Source organism: Sprattus sprattus (genome assembly GCF_963457725.1).
Source record: "Sprattus sprattus genome assembly, chromosome: 11".
Lineage (NCBI taxonomy): Eukaryota > Metazoa > Chordata > Actinopteri > Clupeiformes > Clupeidae > Sprattus > Sprattus sprattus.
The window spans coordinates 33390829-33401873 of NC_137909.1; the positions used below are offsets into that span (position 1 = coordinate 33390829).

General features: G+C 41.2%; 1 long non-coding RNA gene across 1 annotated transcript; it reads left to right on the plus strand.

Moving 5' to 3' along the window:
* Positions 1-724: 724 nt before the first annotated feature.
* Positions 725-9312, plus strand: LOC308372689. Its single transcript, XR_013968830.1, has 6 exons — positions 725-1082; positions 1715-1810; positions 2004-2176; positions 3136-3193; positions 7151-8179; positions 8525-9312. It is a non-coding gene; the product is annotated as an uncharacterized lncRNA (long non-coding RNA).
* Positions 9313-11045: the final 1733 nt, after the last annotated feature.

An 11045-nucleotide genomic window follows, 5' to 3' on the forward strand; every position in this document is an offset into this window, starting at 1 on the left:
AATAACTACTGTGTATGCCTTTTTTTGATTGTTCTCCGGTTATGGGTTTTACATACTGTACATGAGTGTTTTGCTTAGTTGTGACTGTTTCTGTATTGATGTCTCAATGTCAAATGAGAGATTATTTGCCCTGATCAAGAGACAAGTTAAGATGGGAACATGTGTGTTCCAATTGAATAAAATTAATAAAACTTTAATTTTCTTTAATCTTTCTTTAATTTTTTAATTAATCTTCCATTCTTCAATCCTTGAGTCTAGATTGTAATGTATATGTATGCTGTTCTACAATATAACAATCAACTGTCATGTTTGGAGAAAAACATGGCTTGAAGTAAAGAAACGGTCCAAAACCAGCATTTGAAGTCAGTTTGAACTAGCCCCCTGCACCCCCCCCCCCCCCACACACACACACACACACACACACATACACACAGTTTTCAGTTTCATGGAAAATGTTGTTACAGAGCTATCTGTAAAATGTTATCACTGAACAGGAAAGAAAACTTTAAAACTCTGTTTCTAACCATAAATAAGCAAAAATGAATATAGCGCCCCTTGTGGTGGTCAAACGTGCAGGCTGACGCCGTGGCAACAGCCAGATTTGGATTCAGCACCCCCAAATTGATCAAGAAAACATGTTTTTAAGTTGCCACCAAACGGTCACAACGAAACTCACTTTCCAGATGAGCTATGATTTCTGGCCCGCTGCCTATGATAAGCAAAACACATCTTCATACCTTCTACTTAAGCGAATATTTTAGAATATAAAATCGCCTCAATCATCTTTTCCTTCAGTCTGCAGCTTACGAACTACTTGGATATCGTCAACTTGGTCAAACAAGAAAGTTATTGCTGATAGTAGCTAACAAGGTCTTCAGCAGGGAAAGTTGTGTTGAGTGTAGGAAAATGTTTTGTCTTAACAGAGAAAGCTGGCGAGGTGCGGTGTTGACTGTAATTGTGAAATTAGTATGTTAAACTCATAGGCTACATGCCATAATGAGGACATCGACAGATGCCAAACTTTTACTAGCAAAACACCCGCTGCCCGAAGCACGCTGCTGTTGGAGTCTGAGGGAGAGAAGGTATGTGAGCGTTACCGCTTTGTTCGGATTTTCTGATTAAACGTATTCTTAGTTTGATGGTAGTGTGAATATTTTCGCCTTCTTCCTTTTTTAAGAAAACATACAGTGCTTTCTCATTTAATTACAGAGGTTGTCTTTTGAGTTGTATTGATTTGAGCCTCATTCCCCCTAAGTAAGATTGCCTAATACGTAGTAGCCTAATGAGCCCGGTATTGACGAAAGGGTCTCTTGTTGACCGCTAAGAATTGTGCATTTCATTTATCTGTTTACAGATCTACCATGGAAAATAGACAGATTGATACTTGGTAACGTGGCTTTGAAGAGCTGTCTGATGTCGATGTTAATTTGGATATGAGAATCTTAGACGTCTCTGACCTATTGTCTAGACACAGGCGAGCAGATCAAACTTTATGAAGCTACCTTCTCCCTCCGTGGGGATAGATGCAATGACTCAACAACGATTGTTGATCCATCGCCATTGCTGATTGAATCTCATCTTCTAGCGTATTGAAAATTGCCGTCAAGTTTTACCTTAATCTTGAATATCAGTTTCTGAACGTTTGTCTTTGCTTGATTTTCATCAGCCTCAGGATCAATAAAGTATCCATCTATCTATCTATCTATCTATCTAGATAGATGAAATTACTCAGCAAATTGACACGATGAGTCACAAGCAAGCCTGCATCGACCTGGAGAAGGCCACTCAATTCATCACACAAGCATTACAGGTAATACACACATTAGAACATTTAAGACATTGTATCTTGATGTCTGTGTGTATTTATTGTTACACCAGGTTTTATTGCTCTTAGCTTGACTGTTCTCTCCCCCTACGTCGCTTTGGACAAAAGCGTCTGCTAATTGACTAAATGTAAATGTAAATGTGTCTATGTTAACATGTGTTGTGTGTGTGTTTGGCAGCATGAAGTAGGAAGGAACCAGGAGCTCTGTGTGTTGATTCGCCCGCGTAGAAGAGAGGGAGTAGGACTGGGTGGAGTCTGGCGGAGCAGGCGGGGTCAAACCGACAGCTAAAGCACGATGAACTACAGAAACACCTGGAGGAAAAAGACAACTCACTGTCACAAGGCACCCAGGTGTGTGTGTGTGTGTGTGTGTGTGTGTGTGTGTGTGTGTGTGTGTGTGTGTGTGTGTGTGTGTGTGTGTGTGTGTGTGTGTGTGTGTGTGTGTGTGTGTGTGTGTGTGTGTGTGTGTGTGTGTGTGTGTCTCAAGTCAAGTCTTTTATTGTCAGATGCACAGAACAACAGAGTTGGTTCAGATCTACTCTCCCTCTCAAACACATCGGTGTGTGTGTGTGTGTGTGTGTGTGTGAGAGACTAAGGAAAAAGGCAACTCACTGGCACAAGCCAATAAGGTGTGTGTTAATTAATGTGTGTGAGTATATGAATGTGTAGTTAACATGTGTGTTTATACCGACTGTGGCTACTCTGAAAAATGAACTAGGGACCTGCATCAGCAGCTGGGAAGACAGCAGAGCAATTATAGGTACACACACACACACACACACAGCAGAGTGAGCGTAGGTACACAGACACTGACACAGACACAGACACAGACAGCAGACAGCAGAGTTGGCTTAGGCACACACGCATGCACACACAGACACACAGACACACAGACACACAGACACACAGACACACAGACACACAGACACACAGACACACAGACACACACACAGACAGCCAGCAAGCAGAGTGGGTGTAGGTACACACATACACGCACAGCCAGGAGAGTGGTCATAGTTATACACACACACACACACACACACGCACACACACACGCACACACACACACACACACATGTTTACGTATTGCCTTAGTTTTCTTCTTCTTTATTCCCTTTGGTAATATTTATATCAGGCATTATATTTTGGTAATATTTATATCAGGGATTATATATGTTATATAATGTATATATATTATATTTTGCTTCATAGAGCACTCTGGTTTGATTTTTCTTGACGATGAACTTTGACCATCATCCTTGCACATTTCACTTTTGAACTCTGACCCCTGCGATCTCTGATCCATAGAGGACACTTCAGGAAGTGAATGAGTCGCTGCAGGATGGGGAGAGCCAGTTCAGGGTTGAGGTACACACACACACACACACACACACACACACATACATAAACAGGGCCTCATGCAGCAAGAGGTATACTGTACTTATGAACAAATTCTTATTTTTATTCGTATTCACGGCCGATTCTTATTATTTTGATAATACCAATTGATTTCTGGAATTCTTTCTTTCTGGAAGGAAACACGTTTGAAGTTTTTGAAGTTTATAAAATGCATGCACACATTCCCAGTCCCACACAATTCCATTTTATTTATTTAGCGCCATAACAATACAAGAGCCCAGAGCCTGAACCCCCTTAGTGCATGCTCAATGGCAACAGGGGCAAGAAAAAACTCCCTGTTAAGGCCGAATTATGCTCTGTTTTAGACGTAACGCGTAAGCACGTAATTTACACAAGGAACTTGTTTTAGACAAGTTTTGATTTAAGGTTCGTTTTAGACGCAGAGCCGTGTTGCAAGGCTTGTGAGCCGTGTTGCGTGTTGCAAAGCAAATTGACGCCAGAACTGTAGATTTTTTTTGGAGTTAAGTAAGCCTATTTATTGCAGCAGGACAAAGGAAAAAAACTTACCGGAGCATGAAAGTGTAGTGGGCGAAAGGCTTGATGTTATGAATACATGTGTTACACAAAATACAAATGTTGGCAATTCAGTACCAGTGGCGAAAAAGACAGCACATGACGCAAAAGTTCGTTTATTGAAATCTTTTAATGACTGCGACAGGCTTTAAAACGATGTGTTTATGAGTTACATTATTCAAAGATGAGGTGGTAAACGGCAAGAGAATCTCATTATGTTGTAACTACAATGGTGCTGGCCACAAGGTAACGGCAGGTTACTGTTAACTTTTGTATGAGCAGACCGGGCTCATTCTATCAAACTCGCTGGTGCAATTGATGGATTCACGTCAATATGAACTCAGAGGATTTGTAAAGGAGTTCATGTCTTCGGACCTCTTCTGTTATGTTTGTTCCTAATCCATAAGAAAAGGCTTGTGAGACGGTCTGCAGGGTATTCATGATTTAAAAAAAATTTCTGGGTCTAAAAAAGACTGTATGCTATTAACCCGGAAACGTGAGACTCTGTGTGAAAGGCTGTGGTAGCCGGCCAATCACAGCCTTTGCGAGCTGTGTAGGGCCGTAGTGTTTTAGTCGCATAGTCAGGAATTTTGGGCGACGCACTTAAGCACGTAAGGGGGGGTATTTTACCGCGCAAGGGGGGGTTGTGTATCTTACGTGCTTATGCGTTACGTCTAAAACAGAGCATAATTCGGCCTTAAGTCAGGGACAAAACCTTAAGCAGAGCCACAGCACATAATGGGGGACCCCTCTGCTTGAGGTCAGCCGGGTGGAGATGGGAAGGGGGAGGGTTGTGTGGCAGAAGGGGAAGGGAGACAACAGGCGTTGTACACAGCCAGCATTTGGTAGATGTACGTAATATATATATATTAAGGCCGGGACTTTAACGCGTTAATTCAGATTAATTAATTTCACAAAAATTAACGCGTTAAAAAAATTTACGCATTTTAATCGTATCTATTTTTGCACCGCGGAACGTTTCTCACTGGAGGAGTTTCAGATGGACCGATTATACTGGCGCACCAACTAACACGCATAAATTCGGTTCAAACAAGTTGAACCTTAGACATACATATATATGTCTATGAGTTGAACAACAAACCACAGTGGCACAGTGAACATGAACAAAGAAACTGATGAGACTGCGTTGGTTGTAGCACATCGAGTATCACCTCAATGCAAAACATATAGCAGCTAGCGTGGACGTTAAGCCTGACTCCGGGTACAACCAGAGATGTTTTCTAACAGTCAGGGTTTCCAATGTTCTGAATGTACTTGAAAGTATTGTGTTTTACTTAAAAAACCCAAAGTATTATAGTTTACAGAAGGTCTACCTATCTGTAGGCTACCTGGATTTCTGAAATGTAATACATTTCTAAATATGGTATTGCTACACTTCAGGGTTTTTCCTGCATAGAGAAAATTTCGGCGCGCGCCTAAGCCGTTTTCCCGTGCACCTATGAAAAATCCCGAGCGCCTAAATAAAAAAAAAAAGAGTCTGCGATTTAAAAAAAAAAAAAACTGTCATCCAATTCAGTTTAACGGTGTTTTGAGCCCTCACGTTGAATTCAAGACAGCAGCAGCAGATCCCGCCTCCCACCCCCTCAGCCAATCATTGAACAGAGGCTTCTCCAAGTTGCCAGTTTAGAGAAGATGTTAGTTAAAAATGTTGTCCGACCTATTAGCACCATAGACATCCTATTAGCACCCACGACCTATAAACACCTACGCGCTGGTACACGTTACTTAATATAGATTTCGGTGTCAATCAGGATAACGGATTTTAAACAATATACGCTCCAGCCCAAAAGGGGTATTTAAATTGTATGTGTGCAAAACATTACAGTTGTAGAACGTTATTAAGTGTACTAGACAGCCATTTATTTCTGTGTGTACAAACTGTCATGGAACGAACTGAGCGAATTCGATTTCGCAACGAGAACTTGTGAGGGTCATACAGTTTTCAACCGACACCGATACCTCTATCCCTCTTTAAATTGAGGTTTACCCGCTTATCACAGGGACGACAGCTGACGACCGAGTGAGGAGATGTTCACGAGAGATTACGGATTTTGATAGAGATCATACTTGGTCATATCGGTAATGTTTGGCTAATCTCTTGACACGTACCACAGGTAGGCCTAAATCACGATTGGATCTTGATACACAATACCTCGTGTATCAGCTCATTTTGCGTGTTGGTCTACTACACAACGGGATAAAACCGAAAACATGTTTCAGTTGAAATCCAAACAAGTTACTTGTCGTAATCTAGACAGCCACCGCTACTGAAATATTTAAAATTGATTGATTAAAGATTTTTCTATCTATCAAGGTTTATAACTGTTTGTCACCTTTTTAATAGCTTGGGTGTTAATAGTGTTTACTATAACATTAATAAGTGGTGTTAACATAACGTCACTTATTGTATGGCATAAATATTATTCTAAAACACCTTCACTAGTTGTTTTAAGCAGATTTGTAAGCATATCATCATGTATGCAATGCATGTCAGCGAATATGTTGTGAATAGTAGCCTATGTTTCAAGTAGGCTACAGCCAAGCCCTCGTTCTGTTTTCATCAATAGTAATCGAGTTGATAAGTCTGATCTATACGCAACTGTGAGGTGCGCGAATGGACAGAGCGGCCAGCTGCCAATCACTTAATTACTCAACCTGCGTATGCAACCTGACTTCATCAGTCGGCGGTTTCAATATTTATGGCGCTCCATTTCTGACCACTGGTTAGTCCTAGATTCTATTGATATAGATTTCAGTAGTTTGCATATATATATATGAGGTAAACCTTGATAATCTTTGAACCATACATGATAGCACCATGGGGCTTGGACTATTGTCAATGTATTAGCCTATTGTCGATTTTGATTTAAAGTAAAAATGATAACCTCAAGCATATCCTCCATTATTTATGAAATGTAAGAAAAGGGGAAAAAAAAGACTTTGATGTCTGCTAATACGGTGATAGATAAGACAGACTGTGCGCGCGCAGCGCGCAATTTTTTTTGGGGTGCACCGAAGAGCCATTTTGACCCAGGAAAAACCCTGCACTTAATGGCAAAAATTGCTCTGGTCTGTTGGACTTGAACAAAAATAAACAATATTTGTGCTGCTTAAGCTTATGCATTCAGTCATTATTCAATGGTATACTAAAAATCCATGTGAAAAAAATTACTTCTCACTGTTCTCAGGTGAAATATTTATTTGCGATTAAAATGCGATTAATTTCGATTAATTCATTACAAAGCCTCTAATTAATTTGATTCATTTTTTAATCGAGTCCCGGCCCTAATATATATATATATATATATATATATATATATATATATACATACATACACACACACATTCTAACATCTGATATGTGTTTTTCAGCCAATGGACAGTTCCAGCTCTCCTCTCCAACCAGACCAGCTGACAACAGCTCAGGAGTCTCTGGTCTGGTCAGAACCACTGGTCTCGTCTGAAGCACAGAGTAAGCATCTGGTCTGGTCAGAACCACTGGTCTCGTCTGAAGCACAGAGTAAGCATCTGGTCTGGTCAGAACCACTGGTCTCGTCTGAAGCACAGAGTAAGCATCTGGTCTGGTCAGAACCACTGGTCTCGTCTGAAGCACAGAGTAAGCATCTGGTCTGGTCAGAACCACTGGTCTCGTCTGAAGCACAGAGTAAGCATCTGGTCTGGTCAGAACCACTGGTCTCGTCTGAAGCACAGAGTAAGCATCTGGTCTGGTCAGAACCACTGGTCTCGTCTGAAGCACAGAGTAAGCATCTGGTCTGGTCAGAACCACTGGTCTCGTCTGAAGCACAGAGTAAGCATCTGGTCTGGTCAGAACCACTGGTCTCGTCTGAAGCACAGAGTAAGCATCTGGTCTGGTCAGAACCACTGGTCTCGTCTGAAGCACAGAGTAAGCAGACTCCAAAGAAAAGCTGGGCGCAGCCTTTGTGTTTCGTTAAGGCCAATTGCAGAAGGCTGCTGAGTTGAAGGATGACTAGAGTATTCTGATGCATATAAAAGACAAAGATTGTGTGGCTCTGGAGGTGCAGTACCACAAAGGCTGTAACAATCAGTACACCATGTTTTTGTAAAAACCAGAGAAAGAACAGCAAGTTATTTACTATATTGTATTTCAAGGAGCTACTAACTTAACATTATATAAGCAAACATTGAATCTGCATTCTGTTGTATGTGCACACAATCACAACACTTATTCATTTCTTTGCTTCTCATTCATATGTGTTTTAGGAATGAGCCCATGTTTCATGTCAGCTATAAGATATTCTGTGAGAGGATAATTCGCCAAAGGCTGCTTGTCAACCAAGAGGTGCTGAGAATGGGCCAGCTGAGGAAGGCCTTCATTGAACTGGTGAACGCAAATGATGGTCTTGATGCTTCACACTACAGGTAACTGCACAGCATGTTTCTCTCAAGTCTTATTATTTGTCATGAGCACGGCCAGCTTTACACAAAAGGTGTGTGACGGACAGTTCTTAAGCCTTGCTGTTTGCACAGACATGTACCAGTTGGCAACAAGGAGAACCGCTGATGTGTAGTGTGTGTGTGTGTGTGTGTGTGTGTGTGTGTGTGTGTGTGTGTGTGTGTGGTTTGGTTTGCCTTTCTTGGGCATCTTTGGTGTTAAATGTGCTGTATGGTAGATAGGTTCTAGCCTGTAATGTCTTGTACCACCTCCATCATGCTTTTGATGGTACTCCTGTGACTCTTAATGGTCAGTGTTTTGATGTGTTACAGACAGGATGTGTTGAAGAAGAGGCTGACTCGTGATTTCCCCCAGCTGGTGTTTGACATCCCCACCCAGTGCAACATCTGCGAGCTGGTTTCTCTGGAGACTCTGTCAACTGATACTGATGGAGATCATTTCCAAACACTGTTAATGATTTAAAATATAACAATCAAGTTCCTTGTATTATTATATACACCAAACATTGCATAGTTTAAACTTACAACTTACCTTTTCTGATCAAAAAGGCAGATGCGTTGTGCCTATGAAATTCGATTACACTGATTGAAAATCCTCACTTCAGCTGAAGGAAGTAGAGAGGGTGGGGTGTCCTCACTTCAGCTGAAGGAAGTAGAGAGGGTGGGGTGTAGGGTTACAGTATATTAACCTGTATAGCTTAATGCACAATTTAGGCTCGATCGTGACGAGTGATAAATGCATGAAATTTGGCACACAATTAGCTTATACCCTACTAAAAGATATTAGAAGGGGTGCCCAAGTGAAACTGCTTATTTTTTTCGTTTTAATGAGGTATTAAGTTTGGACCTAAAACAAGATATGCGTTACCTGTGGTACGATTTTCTAAACGGTTATTTTGCCTAGAAATGCTTACCAAATCAGTTATTTATGCATGTTTGTGTTTTCTTGTTGGTATTTCATACACACATTGTTTAAACAAATATCCCTTTAAGTAGCAAAACAGACAAAAAATACTTGTGACAGTGCGCGCGTTAGTCCAAGCTAATACCATATCTGCATTTGTATCTTTTATATGTGTAATATTTTATTAAAGGTTTGCTTCAACATCGTTAAAATATTCTCTGGTCAATATGTATTCTCTGCCGACAGATACATTGCTGGGTTTGTGCTTTCACGTAGGACAGTTAGTTGGATCTGTAGGTAAGGGATAGGCAACGTATTTCCCCTGGGATCGGTATTAAAACCTGAATTGAGTATTTAATTCCAACAAGTGATCACAACCGTTGTGTAAAATATGCGATTATCAGCACATTTGATTCTAGAAGGAAAGCCTGTGGTAACAGCAAGTTACAAACTCGTCAGTTGACGAGCAACTGGATAGCTAGCAAGCTAGCTAGACCTAGAGTTTAAGGGTGATGTGTGCTTCACACAGTTTAATTTGCTACTCTAGACGAAAAGTACGATCTTGCAATGTTTCGTTTGTCTATCTCATTTGCATATCTGCTGTGATTGACTGCTTTGTCTGTTGGATGCCTAGTACTCCCCTCCCCCCTCCATTATTTCCCACTGCTCTCAATCACAGCTCTCAGTCACTCCACTTTTGAAGTTTGACACCTCTTAAAAAAATCGGAAAAGGTACATTAAAAGTATGTGTTAGGAGAACAAAAAAGTGTAATCTATGCCAAATGTATTGTGTAGGTTTAATGTATAAGCAAACTGTGTAAACGTTTTAAGGTTACATTTTGTCCGGTAATTCAAGGTTACATTTTTCCAATTGGGTTTAACTCATAGGGCCCTATCTTGCCGATCAGAAACGCAAATAGGACGGCGCCAAGCGCAAGTAGCTGTGTGGGCGGCTCTATGGCGCAGTTGCTATTTTAACGGCGGAAAAAACACACTTGCGTCCAGCGCAAGTGTCAAAAGGGTTGGTCCAAAGGAGGTTACTCAGCCATAGGTGTGGTTTGGGCGTAATATGCAATAAACCAATCGGAGCGTCATTTCACATCCCCTTTAAGAGCGAGAAGCGCATAGTCCATAGCGGCTTGTTATTTTGATGGCGGAATTACCTGGTGGAAGACCGGAGAAGTTCACAGCCGAGGAGACCGACGTGAGATTTACACCAATTTTTTGGCAAGCCATATATAATTACAAGGAAAATAAAGTATTTACCACTTGAGGAAATCATTGTGAAATCCATATCCAAGATATTTTAAAAATAAGCATACATGTAGCCTACACATTGACCCAAATGATTCAGGTTAATTGAAGCTGCGTGACATTTGATTTATTGTATGGCTTTGTAAAAAGCCGGGAGATAGATATATATGGGGATGCGAGGAACCCTCCAAAAGTAAGCAAAGTCAAGCAAGCATGTCAAGATATTGCCGTGATTGTTTCTGCAACGGGGCACCCGAAAACGTTGCCGAAAACGCTATAATAACGTCCGGAGACGTGGGACATCCAAGCTGGAAGGTAACACACGTTCTCGTGCCTTCACGGGAGGTGGATCTGCCTCGACCCAGGATCTGACGGCAGCAGAGGACATCGCCACGTCTACCCTCACGCCTGAGAGCGTGCAGGGATTTGGGGGCATGGAAATCGGCACCCAAGCCAGTGCACCAGCTGACCAAACCCAAGGTACATAAATAAAGTCCACATACACAGAGATGAGTTTACAAGATTTATAATAATACTGGCATTAAATAAATGCAACAAAGCCATACAATAAATCAAATGTCACGCAGCTTCAATTAACCTGAATCATTTGGGCCAATTGTGTACGCTAGATGTATGCCTAGTTTTTAAATGTCTTGGATACGGATATCACAATGA